Raw genomic sequence first — 24252 nt, 5'->3', positions numbered from 1 at the left:
TCACTATTCCTTAATATCTCTCAATATCAATGGCCTCAACTCCCCAATAAAAAGACATAGATTAACAAACTGGATACGCAACGAGGACCCTGCATTCTGCTGCCTACAGGAAACACACCTCAGAGACAAAGACAGACATTACCTCAGAGTGAAAGGCTGGAAAACAATTTTCCAAGCAAATGGTCAGAAGAAGCAAGCTGGAGTAGCCATTCTAATATCAAATAAAATCAATTTTCAACTAAAAGTCATCAAAAAAGATAAGGAAGGACACTTCATATTCATCAAAGGAAAAATCCACCAAGATGAAGTCTCAATCCTAATATCTATGCCCCAAATACAAGGGCACCTACATACGTAAAAGAAACCTTACTAAAGCTCAAAACACACATTGCACCTCACACAATAATAGTGGGAGATTTCAACACCCCACTCTCATCAATGGACAGATCATGGAAACAGAAATTAAACAAAGATGTAGACAGACTAAGAGAAGTCATGAGCCAAATGGACTTAACAGATATTTATAGAACATTCTACCCTAAAGCAAAAGGATATACCTTCTTCTCAGCTCCTCATGGTACTTTCTCCAAAATTGACCATATAATTGGTCAAAAAACGGGCCTCAACAGGTACAGAAAGATAGAAATAATCCCATGCGTGCTATCAGACCACCACGGCCTAAAACTGGTCTTCAATAACAATAAGGGAAGAATGCCCACATATACGTGGAAATTGAACAATGCTCTACTCAATGATAACCTGGTCAAGGAAGAAATAAAGAAAGAAATTAAAAACTTTTTAGAATTTAATGAAAATGAAGGTACAACATACCCAAACTTATGGGACACAATGAAAGCTGTGCTAAGAGGAAAACTCATAGCGCTGAGTGCCTGCAGAAAGAAACAGGAAAGAGCATATGTCAGCAGCTTGACAGTACACCTAAAAGCTCTAGAACAAAAAGAAGCAAATACACCCAGGAGGAGTAGAAGGCAGGAAATAATGAAACTCAGAGCTGAAATCAACCAAGTAGAAACAAAAAGGACCATAGAAAGAATCAACAGAACCAAAAGTTGGTTCTTTGAGAAAATCAACAAGATAGATAAACCCTTAGCCAGACTAACGAGAGGACACAGAGAGTGCGTCCAAATTAACAAAATCAGAAATGAAAAGGGAGACATAACTACAGATTCAGAGGAAATTCAAAAAATCATCAGATCTTACTATAAAAACCTATATTCAACAAAACTTGAAAATCTTCAGGAAATGGACAATTTCCTAGACAGATACCAGGTATCGAAGTTAAATCAGGAACAGATAAACCAGTTAAACAACCCCATAACTCCTAAGGAAATAGAAGCAGTCATTAAAGGTCTCCCAACAAAAAAGAGCCCAGGTCCAGACGGGTTTAGTGCAGAATTCTATCAAACCTTCATAGAAGACCTTATACCAATATTATCCAAACTATTCCACAAAATTGAAACAGATGGAGCCCTACCGAATTCCTTCTATGAAGCCACAATTACTCTTATACCTAAACCACACAAAGACCCAACAAAGAAAGAGAACTTCAGACCAATTTCCCTTATGAATATCGACGCAAAAATACTCAATAAAATTCTGGCAAACCGAATTCAAGAGCACATCAAAACAATCATCCACCATGATCCAGTAGGCTTTATCCCAGGCATGCAGGGATGGTTTAATATAAGGAAAACCATCAACGTGATCCATCATATAAACAAACTGAAAGAACAGAACCACATGATCATTTCATTAGATGCTGAGAAAGCATTTGACAAAATTCAACACCCCTTCATGATAAAAGTCCTGGAAAGAATAGGTATTCAAGGCCCATACCTAAACATAGTAAAAGCCATATACAGCAAACCAGTTGCTAACATTAAACTAAATGGAGAGAAACTTGAAGCAATCCCACTAAAATCAGGGACTAGACAAGGCTGCCCACTCTCTCCCTACTTATTCAATATAGTTCTTGAAGTTCTAGCCAGAGCAATCAGACAACAAAAGGAGATCAAGGGGATACAGATCAGAAAAGAAGAGGTCAAAATATCACTATTTGCAGACGACATGATAGTATATTTAAGTGATCCCAAAAGTTCCACCAGAGAACTACTAAAGCTGATAAACAACTTCAGCAAAGTGGCTGGGTATAAAATTAACTCAAATAAATCAGTTGCCTTCCTCTATACAAAAGAGAAACAAGCCAAGAAAGAAATTAGGGAAACGACACCCTTCATAATAGACCCAAATAATATAAAGTACCTTGGTGTGACTTTAACCAAGCAAGTAAAAGATCTGTACAATAAGAACTTCAAGACACTGAGGAAAGAAATTGAAGAAGACCTCAGAAGATGGAAAGATCTCCCATGCTCATGGATTGGCAGGATTAATATAGTAAAAATGGCCATTTTACCAAAAGCAATCTACAGATTCAATGCAATCCCCATCAAAATACCAATCCAATTCTTCAAAGAGTTAGACAGAACAATTTGCAAATTCATCTGGAATAACAAAAAACCCAGGATAGCTAAAGCTATCCTCAACAATAAGAGGACTTCAGGGGGAATCACTATCCCTGAACTCAAGCAGTATTACAGAGCAATAGTGATAAAAACTGCATGGTATTGGTACAGAGACAGACAGATAGACCAATGGAATAGAATTGAAGACCCAGAAATGAACCCACACACCTATGGTCACTTGATTTTTGACAAAGGAGCCAAAACCATCCAATGGAAAAAAGATAGCATTTTCAGCAAATGGTGCTGGTTCAACTGGAGGGCAACATGTAGAAGAATGCAGATCGATCCATGCTTATCACCCTGCACAAAGCTTAAGTCCAAGTGGATCAAGGACCTCCACATCAAACCAGACACACTCAAACTAATAGAAGAAAAACTAGGGAAGCATCTGGAACACATGGGCACTGGAAAAAATTTCCTGAACAAAACACCAATGGCTTATGCTCTAAGATCAAGAATCGACAAATGGGATCTCATAAAACTGCAAAGCTTCTGTAAGGCAAAGGACACTGTGGTTAGGACAAAACGGCAACCAACAGATTGGGAAAAGATCTTTACCAATCCTATAACAGATAGAGGCCTTATATCCAAAATATACAAAGAACTCAAGAAGTTAGACCGCAGGGAAACAAATAACCCTATTAAAAAATGGGGTTCAGAGCTAAACAAAGAATTCACAGCTGAGGAATGCCGAATGGCGGAGAAACACCTAAAGAAATGTTCAACATCTTTAGTCATAAGGGAAATGCAAATCAAAACAACCCTGAGATTTCACCTCACACCAGTGAGAATGGCTAAGATCAAAAACTCAGGTGACAGCAGATGCTGGCGAGGATGTGGAGAAAGAGGAACACTCCTCCATTGTTGGTGGGATTGCAGACTGGTAAAACCATTCTGGAAATCAGTCTGGAGGTTCCTCAGAAAATTGGACATTGAACTGCCTGAGGATCCAGCCATACCTCTCTTGGGCATATACCCAAAAGATGCCTCAACATATAAAAGAGACACGTGCTCCACTATGTTCATCGCAGCCTTATTTATAATAGCCAGAAACTGGAAAGAACCCAGATGCCCTTCAACAGAGGAATGGATACAGAAAATGTGGTACATCTACACAATGGAATATTACTCAGCTATCAAAAACAACGAGTTTATGAAATTCGTAGGCAAATGGTTGGAACTGGAAAATATCATCCTGAGTGAGCTAACCCACTCACAGAAAGACATACATGGTATGCACTCATTGATAAGTGGCTATTAGCCCAAATGCTTGAATTACCCTAGATCCCTAGAACAAAGGAAACTCAAGACGGATGATCAAAATGTGAATGCTTCACTCCTTCTTTAAATGAGGAAAAAGAATACCCTTGGCAGGGAAGGGAGAGGCAAAGATTAAAACAGAGACTGAAGGAACACCCATTCAGAGCCTGCCCCACAGGTGGCCCATACATATACAGCCACCCAATTAGACAAGATGGATGAAGCAAAGAAGTGCAGACCGACAGGAGCCGGATGTAGATCGCTCCTGAGAGACACAGCCAGAATACAGCAAATACAGAGGCGAATGCCAGCAGCAAACCACTGAACTGAGAATAGGTCCCCCGTTGAAGGAATCAGAGAAAGAACTGGAAGAGCTTGAAGGTGCTCGAGACCCCAAAAGTACAACAATGTCAAGCAACCAGAGCTTCCAGGGACTAAGCCACTACCTAAAGACTATACATGGACTGACCCTGGACTCTGTCCCCATAGGTAGCAATGAATATCCTAGTAAGAGCACCAGTGGAAGGGGAAGCCCTAGGTCCTGCTAAGACTGAACCCCCAGTGAACTAGACTATGCGGGGAGGGTGGCAATGGGGGGAGGTTTGAGAGGGGAACACCCATAAGGAAGGGGAGGGGGGAGGGTGATGTTTGTCCGGAAACCGGGAAAGGGAATAACACTTGAAATGTATATAAGAAATACTCAAGTTAATAAAAAAAAAAGAAAGAAAAATTAAAAAAAAAACTCTAAAAAAAAAAAAGAAAGAAAAAAGTGATGCTACTGAAAAGTGTGACTGAATGTCGTACTTTTAGCATTTGATACTTTTATAATCTAAGATTGGAAAATTTTCCTGAAATTAACTAGTCAAAAAGTTACATGAAAAAAACAGACCAAGCAATCCCCTATAGAGAGTCTGTTAATGGCACTTGATGAAACATTTCTAAACCACATCACTTTATTTTATTCTAGAGATATATTTGATTCTATGACCAATAAAAACTGAAATTTCTTTCATTTTGCTCTCCCTTCCTATGAGCTTGTTCAAATACATACCTCCAGTTTTATATCATTGTAGAAAAAAATTACTCAAATGTTATAAAAAGCTTAAAATAAAGAAACAAAGAACTGTGTGGATTAGTATGTATTCAAGCACAGGTGGATGACTGAAGTGTCTATCCTCTTTAAAAAAAAAACCCTTAAGTATATATGCAGGTGTACAAATATATTTAAACTACTATGCCAAAATTATTTACTTCACAGTATTTAATATAGAATCAGACTTGAAGACAGAGGTCAAAAGGAGTTCTCTTATGAAACAATTACCTGTAATTTTTAAAGGTTGAAATAAAAAATAATTAATGTGAAGGCCATTAGGGATTAGCAAGAAGTCTGTTTTCCTAGATCAGTTCCTCTTAATGTGTTGTCATAATCATGAAGCATAAAATATTTTAAAATGTAGTTACTACTGAGAACTCACCCAGAGGCTACAATCATTTCAGAAGAAAATCAAAGTGTTGAATAAAGTAGCAAACATGCATGACTTCACTACTTTATTCAGAGTGGGTTAGGGAAGATGAAAGTGATAACAGGATAGGCCGTGCCTAATCTTTCAGAAAATGTTGTACGAAATAGGATGGCTTGCATTCTTCATGAATGATTCTAGATATACACACATACACACACACACACACACACACACACACACACACACAGAGAGAGAGAGAGAGAGAGAGAGAGAGAGAGAGAGAGAGAGAGAGAGAGAGGGTATGTGAAGATTCTTAATGAATAAGATTCATATAAGACAACATCTCAGAGGCAACTTAGAAGAATGTTTTCCCCCAGGGGAAAGAAGACAGTTTCTTAAGATAGTTCATAGGAAATGATCTTAATAAAAAGGAATGAAATCATTCACCTAAGAGAAAATTATCGATTCAAGCATGAGATAGCAGTCCACAATTATCCAAGGAAGTTGATACTCCCTGTCATGGAACTTACTAATGTAACATCATTCATACAATCCTGCCACAACACATGGGCATTCCAAGGGCTCCTAAGATTCTTCACACTCTAGCATCAATATCAGGTAACTTTCAACCAGGATCCAATTGTGGTCACTAAACGTTTTAACTGCAGATAAAAGGTAACAATTTCAGTACTTTCATTTAGGAAAAAACAAAACCCAAACCAACAAACAAAGCCCAACTACAACACTAAAATTTATTGACTTAGATGAATGACTTTTACCCTGATGACAGCTTTTGTTGGTGCATGTTTTCATTATCATTGCTGTTGATTTCTTCCTTTGTTTAAATAAATGGTATTACTGTTTTATGCTGTTATTTTAAAAGTACACAAGTACCAGGGGCCATCAGGTAGAAGCTGAAAACTAGCAGGTGATCTTTCTGAGATGGTTATGCCATGGCTTAAAAAAAATCTCCATTGGATTTGCTCCTTAAGGCAAGGCCAAGGATACATATATATATGTAGTGAGGTCATGTATATATATATATATATATATATATATATATATATATATATATATATATATATATGTGTGTGTGTGTGTGTGTGTGTGTGTGTGTGTTAGCCCACCCTTTAAAACAGACTTCTGCAGAGTAACAATGATGTACTGTGTCATAGTGATGCCATATGGACAAATAGATGATTCCTTAATTCTTAATGATGATCCTATAAGAATTTCTAAAAGTATATTAGTTACTATTAAGCTCTTTTATAATAGGACTGCTATTAATTCCTCCCTGATGTCAAAACTGCACTGAGAATCTGCCAGGCTTCAAGTGTCATGAGATAATTGCTTCTGAGGTAGCAAGATGGCATCTGCAACTCAGAACAAATTCCAAGAGGTTGTGAAACAATTAACCAAAGGGAACTACTATAGGTGCAAGGGATTTACTATAGGTGCAAGGACAGAAGATAAAATATTGACTGGGTTTATCTATACAAAACTTCACTAATAACTTAGTGACAAGAGTTATAGTATTTAACGCTCCATGAATCTGTAGAGCTGGTTGACAGGTGATGAACATTTAGCCAGAAACTTCCTCGTAATGGATATGCATGTAAACATTCCAGGTTGTAAAACTTATTTTATTTATGTGTTAACTTGTTGTGAACTTTTTACCATGTGATCATGTATTGTAAGTGTTATGGACAAAGAGAGGAGACAGAACTGGAGAACGTTTTACACACCACTGGACTCAGGAATAACTTAGAAGTAAAGGCACTGGGAATAAGAGCGTTGCTGTGTCAGAGCAGGAGGAGAGAGCAAGATTAGAAGGAGAATGCAGAGTGGAATTATAAGACAATTTAAAAAATTAAGAGAGCAATATACAGAATACAAAAGAAAAGAGGGAGAATGAGGAAGTTGCAGAGAGAGCAGAAGGAGCAGGTAGGCTTTTCCTTGCCTTGGGACGGAACAGGTCCTTTCTTAATAATAGGCAGGCTTAGTCTTATTAAGGAAAAAAGCTTTCTTCTTACAAACTTGGTTTTAATTCATTTGGCAATAAAAGGGTAGAAGCTTTTATTTTCTCTATGCAATAAAAATAGGTGCTCACTTTTCATCCAGAATGAGTGAGTTCTTTCTGCACTGGCCTTTGGTCTTTGGTTCCATATACATATGTAAGTGTGGATGTGTGTGCATGTGCATGTGCATGTGCCTGTGCGTGTGTGTCTAAGTATATAATAATGAGATAGTATGAAATCTTGGCCCAACTTGTATTAATGGATATTTATGAATGTGTATGCATGAATTTGTATATAAATTTATGTGAGTTTACTCAATATTTGTTTGTGTAAAAGTTTTTCTTTCTGTTAGCATGACTCTCTTCTCCTGGTTCAACAGAGGTTTATTGCTTCCAACATCCCCCTAGCATAAGAAGTGAGAGGCATCTGGACAAGAGATAAAAAGCTCTAGCTATTCATCTATTACTTAATCACCTGCTGTCTTTTTTATTTTAAAAATTTATTGGTTATTTTATTTATTTATATTTCAAATGCTATCCCCCTTCCCAGTTAAACCACCTATTCCCTCCCCCATCTCCCTGTTTCTATGAGGGTACTCCTCTACCTGACTACCCACTTCTGCCTCAGAGCCCTAGCACTTCCCTACCCTGGGACTATGAACCTCCACAGGACCAAGGGGCTCCCCTTCCATTGATGCCAGATAAGGTAATCCTCTGCTACATGTGCAGCTGTAGCCATGTGTCCCTCCATGGTGGTTTAGTCCCTGGGGACATAAGGGGGTCTGGGTAGTTGATATTGTTGTTTTTCCTTTGGGGTTGCTAACCCCTTCAGCTCCTTCAGTCTTTCCCCTAACTTATTCCTTGGGGTCCCCATGCTTATTCCAATGGCTGTCTGTATACATCTGTATTGGTCATGCTCTGACACAGCCTCTCAGGAGACAGGTATACCAGGCTCCTGTCAGCAACCACTTCTTAGCATCAGCAATAGCATCTGAATTTGGTGTTTGCCATTGGGCTGGATCCATAGGTGGGGCAGTTTCTGGTCGACTATTTGTCCCTGCATTTCCTTTAGACAGGAGCAGTTCTGGATTAATATTTTTGAGATGGGTGGGTGGCCCCACCCCTCAACTGGGTCCATACCTAACCTCTGAATATGGTCTCTATGGGTTCTATCTCCCCTTTGTTGGGTATTTCAGCTAATGCCATCCCTGTTTGGTCCTGGGAACCTGCTGGGTCCCTGACATCTGGAACTTTCTAGTGGCTACCTCCTGTTCCTCATCCCTCACTGCTACAGAGTTCAGTTCAATTTCTGACCTGCTGTACTTCTCCCCTGTCTCCTCCCACACCTGATCCTGTCCCCCTTTCCCTCCTGCTGTTTTAGGATGAGTTGTTCATGCCAGAGACTGCAGCTTCTGGCCTCAAAGGAACTCTGGACAGGCTGGTCAGATACTGCAGCAAAGTGGCTTAGACTTAAGATAGGTAAATTTTTTTTTATTATTATACAGCAACCTTAAATATCTTGCTCCCGCCAATGCTCCTCCCTGCCAGCTTACATTCAAGAGAGAACCAAGAAAGAAAGAAGAACCACCAGAACTGGCCACTGGGCACACAAGGTAAAAGATTATTTGCCTCATAGATCTAAGGAATAAAGAGCAGGGTGCTGGCTCTCCTCAGTTTGGAGAAAGTCACTGCATAGACAGGAAAGAAGTCAAGAGAGACCACATTCTTCTATTGTGAACATTAAAGGGTCCCTGGACAGTGCACTGAAACAACTCATTCTCCTGAAACCAGTGCTAGCACAAAAGGCTAGCATTACTGCTCTCAGGGGTTGGAGCCTCAATAGCCCATAGAGCCTCCACTAGGCCACAGAGCTAATGTTTGCATCATCCCACTGACGGATGAGGACCCAGCTTCAATCATGTACATCACAGGGGATACAGTCAACTTGTATCTAAGCAACAGCAAAAGGATAAACAGAATATCTGCCCATTTTGAGAATGGTTTAAAAATATATTATGTTAAGGGGATATGTAAAAGCAATAGACTGGGAGAGCTTGAGGGGGCAGTAGGATCAGGAAAGTGAGTCTGAGATTCTCCTTTGCACTAATCTTAGTGAGGTGCAGAATGCTGGTACACTGGCTTAAGTGGAATTTGAACTCAGTACAGCTATTTAAGGTCTGAATCTTTCATCTACACCATGTTCTCAAGAAGTCACATACTCAGGGTGAGGTACCATTGTGACTCTGAAAATAATGTTTTCCAAGAATGAGATAGTAAATTAAATATAAATGCCAAGGCAAGCATTGTAAAGTCACACACATACATGCATGCATCCACACATACACCATGCCCCCCCCCCAGAGTTATAAAATGTATCACAATTGTTTTTGATTCTTGCAATTGGAATGGAAATGTTATAATATACTTTGTATTTTGTGTGTATTTATGCCTCTTGGAAGGTAAAGAATTATGGTGTTAGAGCATTTCTCTTCTACCTCTGTCTTTAAAACACTAAAGGAAATCCACAGACTTCAAAAACAGAAGTTTTTCAAGAACTGGGTAAACTGGGGCTGGAGGATTGCTCAGTGGCTAAGGAGCTTGACAGTTAAGCAAGAGGACCAGCATTTAGATCCCTAGAGCATGAGCAGATTCTAGAAGAGCATTGGCTAGCCTGCAGTTCCAAATTTGAAAGGCAGAAAAAAGGCACTCTGTGAATGATCTGGCCCACAAGAGCATCCATATCCATGAACTCTGGGTTTGATTGAGAGACACTGCCTCAAAAGGAATAAAATGGAGAACAACTGAGAAAGGTTGCTGACGTTAACTTCAGAATTCCACATGCAAATGCACACATGTACTTGAGTGAGCATCCTCACATACATGTTAAACATGCAAAAATGTTTATATAGACACATGTACATCACACAGACATACATATGAAAAGGAGAAAAGATAAATAAATGAATTGGTCAAACTAATCCGCCAAAGACTCATTGATTCAGAATATTTGAGAAAGAGTATACATGATGGAGACAATTGGTTAAAACGTCTAAATTGAAGCACTTTTGTACATAACATATCAATTATTTTAGAAGTAAAAATAACAAAATGTAACTACTAGAGACTGTCAAGCATATTTCCTTTAGGGATTATTTTAATAACAGAATAATATCCATAATTAGCCAACAAATTATTTATATGCAAATGACTTTGGAAAGCATTTGAAAATATTTTAGCACATTAAAAATGTGCTATTACATCTTATTTAGCTCAAACTTTATGTGACACCCCTTTTGCTACAGAGAGTAGACAGGTGAGATGTAACCCAGTGTTAAATTATCAGATCAGTCACAGTGGTAATAATTTACTACTATAAGCAATGATGACACTAACAATTACTGATTTTCATTTCCCCATAGGAACCCACAACATTTTCTTAATATGTTTTAGATATTATGTTATGTGTATTGGTGCTTGCCTACATGTTTGCTTCTGTACTGCATACATGTCTGTTCCCTGAGGAGGCCAGAAGTATCATATCCCATGGAGCTGAGAGCCTCTGTGAGCGTACTAGGAATCAAACCCAGGTCCTCTAGAAGAGAAACCAGTGCTGTAACTATTCTTCCATTCCTCCATCCCTGAAGAACATTGCTTAATGCCTAATATGTGCACAGAGGGAGAAGAGGGCCAGGGCAAATGCCTTCAGGGCAATTTAATAGCCTAGCTTGGATTAGAATCCAGACCTCTGATCCTGAAGATGTGGCACTCCTCTACATTCTCTTTGTGATAGACCACAGCGATGCGTGTAGCTTATATCAGATTAGCAATGAGGTAGCTTTCAGCGCCAGAGTCTATATTCAAGTGTTTTTATGCACCCCAAATCTGAAATCGCCATTACTTATTGCCTGACCCTGGATCTGCTTGCACCTTACCCTATGGGTCCGGTACTTGTATTGTGTCATCTCATTTAATACTGCTGTAGAACTGGTCTGCCCATGTCTCCGTAAGAACTTCCCTGGTGGGGCAGAGCTGACTCTTCTCTGTGGAAGGTTATTGCTTTGTTTCTATTGACATCTGTGCACATGCATGATAGCTCACACGTCACAGATTAGGGTGAACAAACCAAGTAACAATGGAGCAGTGGAACATTCTGACATGTGTAGATGGGAAAAGGGAGCCTCACACGCTGCTGTGGTGGAAGGAGGTATCAACACTCCTCTTGCAACCATCAGCCTTTTGTCAGCTAGAGTTTCATCCTGAGTTCGGCTATGTGCTACCTCACTGGTGCATTGCCAATCATTTTCTTGCCAATATGAATTTAGTTTCTGGCCTTTTTCTCTTCCATATATGAAATTTATTCCTCTTTAACACCCAAGCTTACGTATCAGCTCTTCAGAGAATAACCAGATAAGCGCCCTCTTATTTATGTTCAATGACACTTTTGGCCAAGTCATTGCTTTATGATCTATAACGAGACATCTGTAACGAGGGGCAAGATTGTCTACCTCTTCCAGGAGGCTGTCCATCTACCCTGTTGTACATGGTCACTGTATTACTTTTGATATTTCTGTTATTCTTCTCTCATCTGGGCAGGCATGTTTCCCACCATTTCACACACAGTCGGGCCCCTGCTGCACCAGGTGTTCTATACATGATCATTGACTGAACCAGAGCAGGGGTCCTTGCTGACCTCCAAGAACTGGTGGGTGGTTGGATCTAAGTGTGACAGAGCCCTTCCCAAGCCTCATATCACCGTATCTCAGCTCTTTGACCTGTAATGGAGGATGCACAAGAGAGCATGTACTGCTTCCTGTATTCCTTTAACATGCTCCACACTTCTAATTCGACGTCACGATCACCTGGGGTAATAACTCCACCAGCCTCGCTGATGGAAAGTGTAATTTATATCAGTGAAAGCCTTTCTGAGAGTTGATATTTAGAGGTGCAGGGATACAAATGACATTAAGCAGTAAGTGGGCAAAGAGGTATGAGTAAAGAATCTGTGTGGCATAAAAACTTACGGCTACAATTAAGGCTAAAATGTTCCACAATTAAACCAGGATGGAGTGAATGAGTGGCAAAGGTTGTGCATTAATCAGAAAGGATATGCAAACCAAAAGCATGTTTATTGCTTACAAAATCCCTCACTCCCCAAAGCACCTATAATTATTAGTTATTTATAACAACACTGAAAGTGTTGACACAGTATACTCCTATAAAATGAAACATAAAATAATAATGCCTGTCTTAGAGAATTCCTTCAAGTTAATGAGGTGGTTTTCTAAAGGACCTTGTGAAGTTTTATGTGGACAGACTTTGAGGACCACACAGAAATAATGTCTATAATCTCAATCTCTCTCCCTCTCTCCCTCTCCCTCCTCTTCTTCCCCCCTCTCTCTGTATGTATTATTAATTACCTAAAAATAAAATGGATTCATAGAGTCTCCAAGCAATTACTAAAGAATGGACAAATTTCAGTTCCCAGAAGACCAGGAGCCATGTGTGTTCTCTCTTCATGGGTAGTTCAGATAAACAAATGTAATGGTTCCAGAGCAAGGATTTCACAATGCTAACAACCGTGGACATCAAAAAAGAACAGGTTAGTCTTTGACACATCCATACTAAGTTAACCAGTCAACAAAGCCACCAACCTACAGAGTCCACAGTTCACCTCAAGAGCAAGCATTCTTAAGAACTGGCTAAGTTTATAAGATTCCTAAGAAAACCTTCATTTGTGAAATAGCAAATTTTAAGCATTCTTCTCGTGAATGTAGGAAAAGAATATTTACATGGACACTATAGACTTGGAAATGTGCCTATCTTATCTGCCCTGCCCTTTACCCTATTTGGTAACCTGGAGAGTCAGAGGGCAGACATTTCAACAGACTCCACGAAGCATAATGGATCACAGCACATGAATCTTTCCACTGGTAATTCATTATTGTGAATTTGAAGTCCACTTCTGTGTTATTTAAATGTGTTACCTCTGATCCAGTTCTTACAAAACTTTTTTGAAAATACCACAATATTGGTTGCCTCCTTTCCAGTTGCTCCTAGGGGCTTCCCTTTTAATTCCTTAACTTTCATTTTAGATCAGTTGTAGACAGAGATGAAAGATAAATGTGTGTGGCAAACCTTAACAATGGTACCAAGGAGTCCTGAGCTCTCTGCACAGATACCCTCTTCACTATTTTATGTACCTGTTTATCTACTGCACGTGCGCTCATAACATCACTGTGGCCTCTAACCTTGTCTCTTGAATATATTGTACCACAGAACTTCTAGTTTCTTCTCTCTTCAAAGTTACAGGTAAAAGAGACAATGCTTTCTCAAAATGTACGTGAACAAATAGGGCTTTCCCCATATACTTAGTAGGAAATTTAATTAATGTAAGTTCTTTTGTTTTGGAATTTAGGTGTTCTAGCAAATTCACCCCCAAGATCAGCGATTGCCTATGCAATTCATGAAGAGGGGCAGAGGAAGTTGCTTTTTAAAAATTGTACTGGGAAAAGATTTAGTGTGGTAAACTCAGCTACCATTTCTGCAAAGTGAATTAGGGTTCTTTTCGTTTAGGGTTATCCACATCAAAGCATCCCCATACTAACTCTCATGACCTTGCCTTTTTTTCCTTTTCTGTAGTTTCAGTGTATTTGCCATGGTCTTAAGGTAACTCCTAGGGAAATAGGGAATGTCTTCTGGTATTGTGACTAAAGGATGCTTAAGCAGTATGACAACAAGACATTCATTATGCCAAGGTAAAGCAGTCAATGATCTATGAAGAAAATAGAACCTCATGCTTAGTATTTCCAAAGTGCTTTCCAAGAGGGATTGTAGCCATGTACTAAAGGGGGGAAATAGACTCAAGTAATTTTATAAGACAAAAGGATGAGAGGTGTGGACTCTCATCACTTTAAAAACACATGAAGTGCTCCCAGTCTGAGTTTTTCCCAAGCAAAGAGCCCTTGACTAGGTAGAAGAAAAGTTCTTCAAAATGCATCAGCCAGAAGCACTGTGCTAAATTGCCCAATTACTCATGTTCTGTAGAAATGTTGAAGATGTGGTTCACGCACTCATCTGATAGTTCATTTCCAATCACAATGGACAACCAAGCAATTCGCTTTTCCTATTCTGGGGCTAGGGAAGTGAGTATGGTCATAAGCTAAACATGCATGGCTACTGTGTATATCTGAAGAGGCTACAGCCCAATTAGATTATTTTCTCTTTTTGGTAAACTGGTGAGTAGGAGCAGGAGAAGAGTCAAGACAAGATTGTCACTCAAGCCAGCATGTCAATAAGCCCAAGACCTTGCTTTGCACCAAACCCAGTGGATGAGAGTGGGAAGGTGAGACTGAATGATGTTCTAGGGGGCAAGCAAATGAGACTCATTAGCTGTTTCTCTTTCCAAAGTCCAGAGACCCCTAATGAAGCTGTATGAGGGAAACGTTGTCAACGTGCATGTTTCCTCCAAGCATGGGCATTAGTAGGTCACTGAGTCTCAGAAGAAAGGAAAAGAAGTAATGCATACCCTGTGATGTAATTCATGTCAAATGGGCCATCTAATGAGTAAGGCATAATAAGTGTACAGTTGGGTCTGTGTAAGTCGCCACTTTCATGCCATCAATTAGCCCTACACACTCAGCTGAAACAAAAGAAGCAGGTCTTGTTGCTGCTGGAGTTATGACAAGCCTACCTCTTCCTCATCACTGCCTGTTCCCTCAGAGTGCATAGGTCCTCTACGTAAGAGCAGTGAAGCTAAAAGAAGGAACTAATCTTGGTCTAGCTTCCCTTATGTATGTTGTGTGCACATGATGAATCAGAATAATCAGTTTCTAGAACACAGTTGTCAGAGTGGTTTCTCATATGCTATTTTGCTGCAAATAGAAAAGAGCCAACTTAGCATGTGGAATCGTGGGCTCTGGATTAAAAAAAAAATCAAACAGTTAAAGACGGTATGAAAAGGGCAGTTGAGGAATTATGGGTAAAGTCGTTTCTGCATAAACAGGAGTCCTGAGGTTGGATCTATAGGGCCCATGTGAGAACCAGCCACAGCTTTACCAGCCTGCAATCACAGCACTGTGACATAGAGCTGGGATCCCAGCAACTTGCTCAGTACCCGGGTTCAGTGACGAGATTCTGTCTCCAAAAAAGTGAGATAAGGAAGCAATTAAAGAAAGCCTTCCAATGTTGACTGCTGGCACATGCCCACGCTCATATGCAGGAGCTCATATACATGCATATGTCACACAAATAAAGAACTTAGATTGGATGTAAGTCTAGGCTTGCTGGTTAAACATTATCTCAGCTTTTCCGAATATCAAAGAGCCTCCGTCTACTGAGAATGAGCTACAGGCTTTAAGCTAAAAGCTTCCAGAATACAACCTGTCTTATTGAATGACTGTAAGGTAGCATTTTGCTCTGAGGTATCAAGTCACCTCCCTAAAAGATGGCCATTGGGAAGTACAAAAGCACACCTCTGAACACCAAGAAACATATTTAGCACTGCACACTCAAATTCCCCCACCAACACCTTTCAAAAACATGCAGCCCCTTTATTTCATCCACTCAAACATCAAGGTTGGTTGGTTACATAAGCTATAAGTCTGTTTCTGACTCTAAGCCTGTGGAGGGTCAGGGATGAAACGTTCACATCTCTGTTTAGGAATATACACAGAGGAACCTTGAATGCATGTGTTTTGATTAGGATGGCAATAATTAAAAATGAAATCATAGGAATGATATTAGGGAATAATGATTAGACCAATTTAATAAAGACCTCTATCACCACTTCACTAAAAATACATTTCAACATGTTGATGATTTAATCGAAGATTGCTGTATTGCAATTCCCAGCTGCGCAAAACCTATTCTCCAGCCTGATCATTATAATCTTGTGCTTTATTAAACATCTGAAAGGAATGGTGTAACGGTCCTTCAAGGACAGCTCTATTAGAAAAAAATATAATAATCTACAGCATAATGTGCTTAAAATGCTTTTTAAAACAGTTTTGTCATTAAGGTGATCAGCACCTGGTTATTCTCACTGAAAGAGTCTGAGATCCGCCTGATTGAAGAGACAGCTACACACTGTTTTCCTGGCCAGGGAAAGGAACTGAAGGGACATTTCTCAGTGTTGTCTAGCAGGCTGATTTCACTAGAATGGGAATCTTCAAAATTAGGAAGTATGATACCCAGAGATCTCAAGAGGGAAAGAACCAATGGAATATGGATGCATTAAAGGGGATTCATTAGACTGGCTTGAAACTGGGCAAGGTAAATCCCAAACTGGCTCCATTAATACTAGAAAAACAGAGAACCTGGCGTCCTCCACTCTGATCTTTGCTCAGCTCAGATTCCAGTCACCCGCCGCTCGCTGCACTGCCTGACCTCTCTGTACATGAGCCTGTAAGTGGTCTGAGAAGATCATAATGTGATTCAGCAGGAAGCAGGTAGTGATGACTGCTATCCACCTGCTGTGAGACTTAAGGAACTATAACGTTCACTTCTTAATATGAAAATAACAGCATAGTCTCCCTTTTGAGGAAAATCAATAAAACACATGTAAAAGGCACGATTCCAAAACTTAACCCCGAGTAAGTGTTCAAAGCAACTATCTGGCAGGCATCTCAATTGGCATATTTTTTTTATTAACTTGAGTATTTCTTATATACATTTCGAGTGTTATTCCCTTTCCTGGTTTCCGGGCAAACATCCCCCTCCCCCCCTTCCTTATGGGTGTTCCCCTCCCCACCCTCCCCCCATTGCCGCCCTCCCCCAACAGTCTAGTTCACTGGGGGTTCAGTCTTAGCAGGACCCAGGGCTTCCCCTTCCACTGGTGCTCTTACTAGGATATTCATTGCTACCTATGAGGTCAGAGTCCAGGGTCAGTCCATGTATAGTCTTTAGGTAGTGGCTTAGTCCCTGGAAGCTCTGGTTGCTTGGCATTGTTGTACATATGGGGTCTCGAGCCCCTCTCAATTGGCATATTATTAGGCATCGGTGAAAATGTATTTTTTCAAGAATGGACTCTTAGAGCTAAGATCAAAGGAGAGTGGGCTTGAATGTCATACTTGTTCATAGGAACAGGGAACAAAAAAGAGCCTTGGGCAGAAAACAGACAAGGAGATCAGAATACAAAGGAAAAGCCTAAGAAAAAACTTAAGGCAAAATAATAATAATAATAATACCCACATACACAGCAACAGCCACTGGAATCCCAGTGCAAACTGAGCATTTGTATACTTCTCTGGTCATACATCTAACCACGAGGTAGCTATGAGAGTTGCGGTCATTTTCCTACGTAGTCAATTGAGAGGCAGAGAAGTTAGTGTCACCCCCAAGGTCACACAGGAAGGTAAGAAACTGGGACTTGAGCCCTAGCCTCTGCACTGCCAAGTATGGGCTCTTGTTACTGCATCGCTCAGCATCCAACTGAAAGTGGAAAACTGCCCACGCATCCTATGACTTAGATACCCTGCCCAACACAGCAGGTCCCTGTGTCCATGGGTGACTAAGATCACAGTACAGACGCCATTATCCTCGTGCTGCAAAGACTGTGCAGAGATCACTTTGCTTGAATGGACGTGGGTGAAACAATCCAGGGCAAATTGGAAGGATGCTGGGATATGTTTTGTATTGAAAGCTCAGAGGAGACAGTTTCCTTTAGCACATTCTCCTGCACACGCTTTTCTCTAAGTTTGTTCTTTGTTTTCCTGCTCACAAAAAACACCACTCTTGCCAATCAGTGACTATATAGACACCTTTATTATTAATTTTTTCATACACTCTTGATCGTGCTCCCCTCCCCCAACTCTCCCCAGATTCTCTCTACCTACTACCTACTCAAATGTATGTTCTTTCTGATTTTGCATCTAATTATATATGACTTCCCCTAACAGGTGAGCCCTTCAGTGTCGGCCCCAGTCACAAACAATTCAGACTTGTCTGAATCCTGGCTATATGATCCTTCCCCTCCTTTAGACATCCTTATCTGTGAATACTGGCACAGCAAGATCTACCAGGCAGGGTACTTGTAAGGGTGAAAGATTATGCCACTCTAAACGTCTGGTACTCTACAAGCGTTTGTTGAATCTACACTTCAGCAGCGGACAGTTCTTACAAACAGCTGGTCTGTTTCTAGAACATCACTGTTGGCAAATCCATCTCAATGTTAAAGATAACCTATAAATCAACAGGATTAAGTAGTTCTAAAAATTGGATGTGACATTGGATATAGGGGCCTTCTCCTTTCAGCATAACCCAACAATGCTGTGGCCACTGCTGTCAACAAACCTGGGCGCTGCACACATATCCAGAGCCATTATATATTATTAATGTCACTTTCAGCAATGGAAAAGTGCTTTCCTGTCATTTTTATGAGTAATGACTAGCCCGTACCTGGGCCACAGTTACTATTGTTCACTTTTTCCTTGTAGAAGTGGATGGTCAGGAACACACACAGAGGAGAGTTGGTGTCAGAATCAAGATAAAAAGTGTGCCTCGCACAGTGGCTAAAAAAACAGCTCAGCAGTTAAGAGCATTTGCTGCTTGTCTTAGTTAGGCTTTCTATTGCAGTGATAAAATACCATGACTATAAGCACCTTGGAAAGGAGAGGGCTTATTTCATCCTATAGCGTGTAGTTCATCATCCGGGGAAGTCAGGGTAGGAACCTGGAGGCAGGAACTGACACAGAAGCTATGGAGGAACACTGTTTACTGACTGGCTCCTCATGGCTTCGCCATCTTGATTTCTTACACAACCCCAGACCACCTACCCAAGGGTGGCACTAACCCACGTGGACTAGGTCTACCTACATCAGTCTTAATCAAGAAAATGCCACACAGGCTTTCTTACCAGTCAACTTTGGGGAAGCATTTCCCAATTGTGGCTTCCTCCTCTAAAATGACTCTAGCTGCTGTCAAATTAACAACAAAACCCAAGGAGGAGGGTGCTCTTGCTGAGTGAGAACCCCAGTTTGGTTCAGGGCGCCAACATTGTTTGCACGCAACTTACTATAACTTCAGTTCCAGAGGATCCCACACCTTCTCTGGCATCCTTGGGCACTGTACTCATACGATGCTCTTACATACATCCAGGCAAAACATTTGTACATATAAAATAGACACAGATAAAATATTTTGAACATATCTCACCATAATGGCATAGTTTAATCAAAACCTTCCCACAAGGATTAGAATAAATAATGTTCTCAATTAGCCCCAAATTACATTCAAATAGGTTCTTTCTTAAAGGTTAAAAATTTTAATGGTGTGTGTGTGTGTGAGAGAGAGAGAGAGAGAGAGAGAGAGAGAGAGAGAGAAGGAGGGAGAGAGAGAGAGAGGAGGAGGGAGAGAGAGGGAAGGAGGGAGGGAGGGAGGGAAGGAGGGGGAGAGAGAGAGAGAGAGAGAGAGAGAGAGAGAGAGAGAGAGAGAGAGAGATATCTTGGTGCTGAAGTTATAGACAGTTTTGAGCCGCCAGCTTGGATGATGGAAACTAAGCTTAGATACTTTGGACAATGAGTAAAAATCGGTATAAAATCTATATAAAATATTGCTTTTCTCAAGGGGAAGTTAAGGAATTAGGTGCATAAGTTTAATGACCCATCTATACCTGTAGCTATTACCCCAGGAGCATAGGAAGCCATGTCTCAGGCAGGGTGTCACTGCTGAGGGGGGAAACCTGCTGTTACGTTATGTACCACAGTGCGGAAGGGCCAGGGCACAGTTTAGATACGTTGCAACTCTAAATGGATGGAAGAGAGGGCTTTAAATCTTCTCACCTCAAATAAATGATAAATATTTAAGGTGAGAGACATGATAGTCACCCCAGTTCGACTACTCTTAAATTCATACCTGAACTGAAAGGACTATAAGCACATACGATTTTTATTATGACACAATAAAAGTTAAGAATCAGCAAAGAAACAGACAGACCCCGGTAGCCTCTTTGTTCAAAGTACAGTGTAATTTTGGCAGGGTAACTACAGAGGCACGAAAACCTCAGATGGTTCTGTTAGTTTACGAATAGACAGACCCACTCTGTCCTCACGATAGGCAGAGCCCAGCTATACCTTTCTCCAAATTTATTTCCATGGCCATCGGAATGGTCCAGGTTCCAGCAGCTGAGTTCTGGAACCCTTTCACCTTGACAACCTCTCTGAAGGAGCCCGTTCCTCTAATTCACATACAAGCAATCGAGGGGGTCCTATGATCTATGATAGTAACTGAGGAGGCTTAGATTTGGGGAAAATAAAGTATCTGAGGCAATTTCTTGCTTTAAAAACACCTCCTAATTTATTTCCTCTGCCCAGCATTTATGGTCGGCGACGTCTGGAACGGGAGTGTTAGCTCTTCCACATCATTTCCAGGTGGGCACGCTGTGCTCCAACGCACAATCTCCCCCCATTGCATTCCCACTGGGTGTGCTGTGTTCCACTCAGGACCCGACTTTTATTTAAAAAAATAAATAAATAAAAAAGACCGTCTGCTTGAAGTGACTTTATTAATTCATTTTGCTGTATTTCTTGACATGCCTACAAATTACAGTTCATAAATTTTCTGATAACAAATTGTTCGTAGGGCTCTAGGCAGAACATAATGTGAGGGTCTAAATATAGAAGCGGTGTTTACATCTGTACACAAGCAACTCATACATAATATAGCCATGTTTGCCAACACCGAGAGCAAGCAGTAAAACGAGCCTGAGCAGCACTGATGTGACGCTGGAGATTTCCCGTCCTCGGGGCCCAGCGCGAGGCCTGCAGGGAGGCTACGCCTTTACTCTCATTAAATGCTTCCTTGTTATTTTACAAGTTTCTTTAGAAATGGTTAAGCTGAATAAAAAAGAGGCCTTTCCGGGGGAACCAGCGCCAGGCTCCTATTCCTATGATAGGAAATGTCTTGGCTACTGGTCCTGAAGTAGTCATTCTATGTGCTGTTTGTTCTCGTTGAGGGGACACCCTGACTCTTTAGGATGTGTGAGAGGGTAACCTAAGAAACACCAAGAGCGGGAGAAATCGTCTTCCCGACAGAAGCACACATTGACTGGTTATCCATTACCATATGATCAACCCTGGAAGCATACATTCAAAGCAAGAGTGCACAGACTGAAGAGTGTATATTTAGGAATACATATGTGTACACATACAGGCGTATAACAACCATTAATGAGAAAAGAAGCCATGGATTTGAAGGAGATCTAGGAGAAGTCTATAGGATAGATTGGAAGAAGGAAAGAGAAGGGAGGAAATGATGTAATTATACAACACTATGAAAAACAAAGTGAATTAAATAAGATTATTTAAATATAGACTTACTGTAAAGTACCCAGGTTAAGTTGATTAACATACGCATCAACTTATCTTCCTACCAATTGTAATCTTGGTTTTGTTTGTTTGTTTGTTTGTTTGTTTGTTTGTTGGCTATGGGGGACCCTTAAAATACACTCTTAGGAACTGTGAAGTGTACTCAACGTTCTGATCTAATACAGCTGGCATGTTGTAAAGCAGACCATTGGTCTTACACCTGCGGTCTCAGTCTGTTTCCTTTGAGTCTTAGTTCATCTGAATTCAGCCACACAGCATCCCACTCTGTCCAGAGACCGCAAGACTTTGCAATCAATACACCATGACTCCCTTCCCATCAGAAACATGTAAGGGAGAATGGGACGGACGGGCATCACAGTTCGGTCCTTGGAGGAAGTGGGATGCTACAGGAAGAGGGGGAACCCCTGTACCCCATAGGCTCATGGCAACAGGTTTCCATTCAGACTCACGGGTTTCTTTTTCCACAACACACCCTCACATAGGAAGGGGATGCCAAGATTCCTAACCAACGCATGAGCGTTAAAAGTTACATGTGGGCTGGCAAGATGGCTCAGTGGGTAAAGGTGCTTGCTCCCAAGCCTGGAGATTTGAGTTTGTTCCTAGGAATGCACATGGTTGAAAGAGAGAACACATTCCTGTAGGTTGTCCTTTTACAAGTGCAACATGCACACAAGCACACATACCATGGACATGTGTGTATATATACACAACAAATACATACATACATACATACATACATACATATATACACAAATAAATACATGACATTTGCAAAGTGAAATTTGGTGTTGTTAGAGCTAGCCCAGGAGGCTTTACTTTAAAAGCCACTTATATTCTGAAAATGGATATTCCTGAATATATATACTTCTATATATATATACATATATATACATATATATGTAATAGTAAGATGTAATAGTCTTCATCCTTATTGCTGACTTTCATTGCCATGTCTGCATTAAATTGAATAATATGAGTAAATTAATAGAAGATTTTTATTTTCTTTTTCCTTAATGGAGGGCAGGCAATGATTCCACCCCCGTGAAACTCTGTCCTCCTGGTTTTCTGATACTTTATTACGATTTATTTATTCTGAATGATCGTTTCTTTCTCCTGCTTTACACTTAACATCCCTTTTTTAAAATAAGTGTGAAACCCAAGTTTCCACTCTCTCTTCTGCCTCAATCCCTAACATAGCCCTTGGGCTCTGAGGCTCACGCTAACTACCTAAGCATGCTCACATTTGTTTCCAGCTGGCTGCTAATCAACTTTGCATTTGCAGTTCAGGCTCCAGCTTTCAGTACAGAGGCTAGTCAGTCTGAAGACCACATTTGGGATTATTTACATGATCATGGAGAGGCCCAAATGGCAGACTCCTCCTAATGTTTCTAATATCATTAATCTGTCCAACATTTTCAGAATTATTCAGATTCGAGACCACAGGCATCAATGATAATTTCTGCTTCTCACCAGACGGTCACTGACACGGTACTGATGTCATGGTGGTGTAGTAATAGTCTATACCCTTTGACATAGCTCTCTTCCTCACGTCACTGCTTAATAAATTTTGGATAAAAGTAAATGCCCCATTACTACACTGACCTCATACATAAAATATCCAGGAGGTTCTCCGAGACAACCACATGACGCCCCAGTGCAACTCAGAGACGTTAATTTGACCTGGAAGAGTCTACCAAATGAGTGTCCATACAAGCAAGGCAATCTTCCCAGTCGAAGAGCACCTACCCATTCTAGGTCCAGAGAACCTAGAGGATGTCCTCCATGTTCATTTGCTTTTACAGCTTTCTGTCATTGACATCTGGAAGCCTATCCTACTGAACGCTCAACTCTAATACCCCTGAGTATCCTTCCACGAACCCCTCAGGGGCTCTCTAACCCACCAACAGTCACTGTGCACTCTAGGCTACTCCTTAAGGCATTCATAGGGATGCACCTTGATGTGCCAGTCTGTAGTCTTACTGTACTTCACGATCACGCCGTCAGCACTATGGTACCCAGGTGAACGATGCAGCTCTCCATGCGTCAGCAGAATGCCTTGTATAGCATAGGGTGCTCGGCAAGTACGTGCTGAGCATTGAACAAGGGTGGTCGAGTCTTCAGAAGGAAAAAGCTCTATGAAACATACGCAGAGCTCAGCGGGCATTGGAACAACCTGCTCATGGGGTAGACTATAGGAAGATCATCCTTAAAATGTCTCCTTCATTGAAACTTGGTAGTATGGAATCTCTCCTCTCTCTCTCTCTCTCTCTCTCTCTCTCTCTCTCTCTCTCTCTCTCCTCTCAAGATCCCATGCTCAGAAGTCGTTTATGGCTCCTTAGTGTAAGCTTTGTCCTTTCCCAACCCTACATCCTCCTCTCCACAATCAGACTCATCTAACCCTTAGGAGACTCCATGGTCATTTATCATGAGTTCTGCTTGGAATCCTAATTTCATCCATCATAGCTGGACTTTTCTTGCACCACACACTCCAAAACACCAGAGTTTGGATTCCCTTTATATATATATATATATATATATATATATATATATATATATATATATATATATATGTGTGTGTGTGTGTGTGTGTGTGTGTGTGTGTGTGTGTGTGTGTGTGTGTTTCAAGGCTTCAATATACTAATCTCCTT

The 24252-nt window shown here is 40.6% G+C and overlaps 1 protein-coding gene and 1 long non-coding RNA gene across 2 annotated transcripts in view; one reads left to right on the top strand and one right to left on the bottom strand.

Moving 5' to 3' along the window:
- LOC102546571 (uncharacterized) overlaps positions 1–20772 on the top strand; it is a 55251-nt gene extending 34479 nt beyond the window's left edge. Inside the window, exons 2-4 of the long non-coding RNA XR_596301.4 lie at positions 8789–8896; positions 12724–12882; positions 20591–20772. This is a non-coding gene — a long non-coding RNA (uncharacterized LOC102546571). The remainder of the gene's footprint in view (positions 1–8788; positions 8897–12723; positions 12883–20590) is intronic.
- The window catches only part of Hs6st3 (heparan sulfate 6-O-sulfotransferase 3), a 719306-nt gene that overhangs the window by 232528 nt on the left and 462526 nt on the right, over positions 1–24252 (bottom strand). The gene's annotated exons all lie outside the window — the stretch shown is intronic.

Source organism: Rattus norvegicus, chromosome 15 (genome assembly GCF_036323735.1).
Source record: "Rattus norvegicus strain BN/NHsdMcwi chromosome 15, GRCr8, whole genome shotgun sequence".
Classification (NCBI taxonomy): Eukaryota; Metazoa; Chordata; class Mammalia; order Rodentia; family Muridae; genus Rattus; species Rattus norvegicus.
The sequence above is the reverse complement of the archived record's forward strand: the minus strand, read 5'-3'. Positions and strand labels throughout refer to the sequence as shown.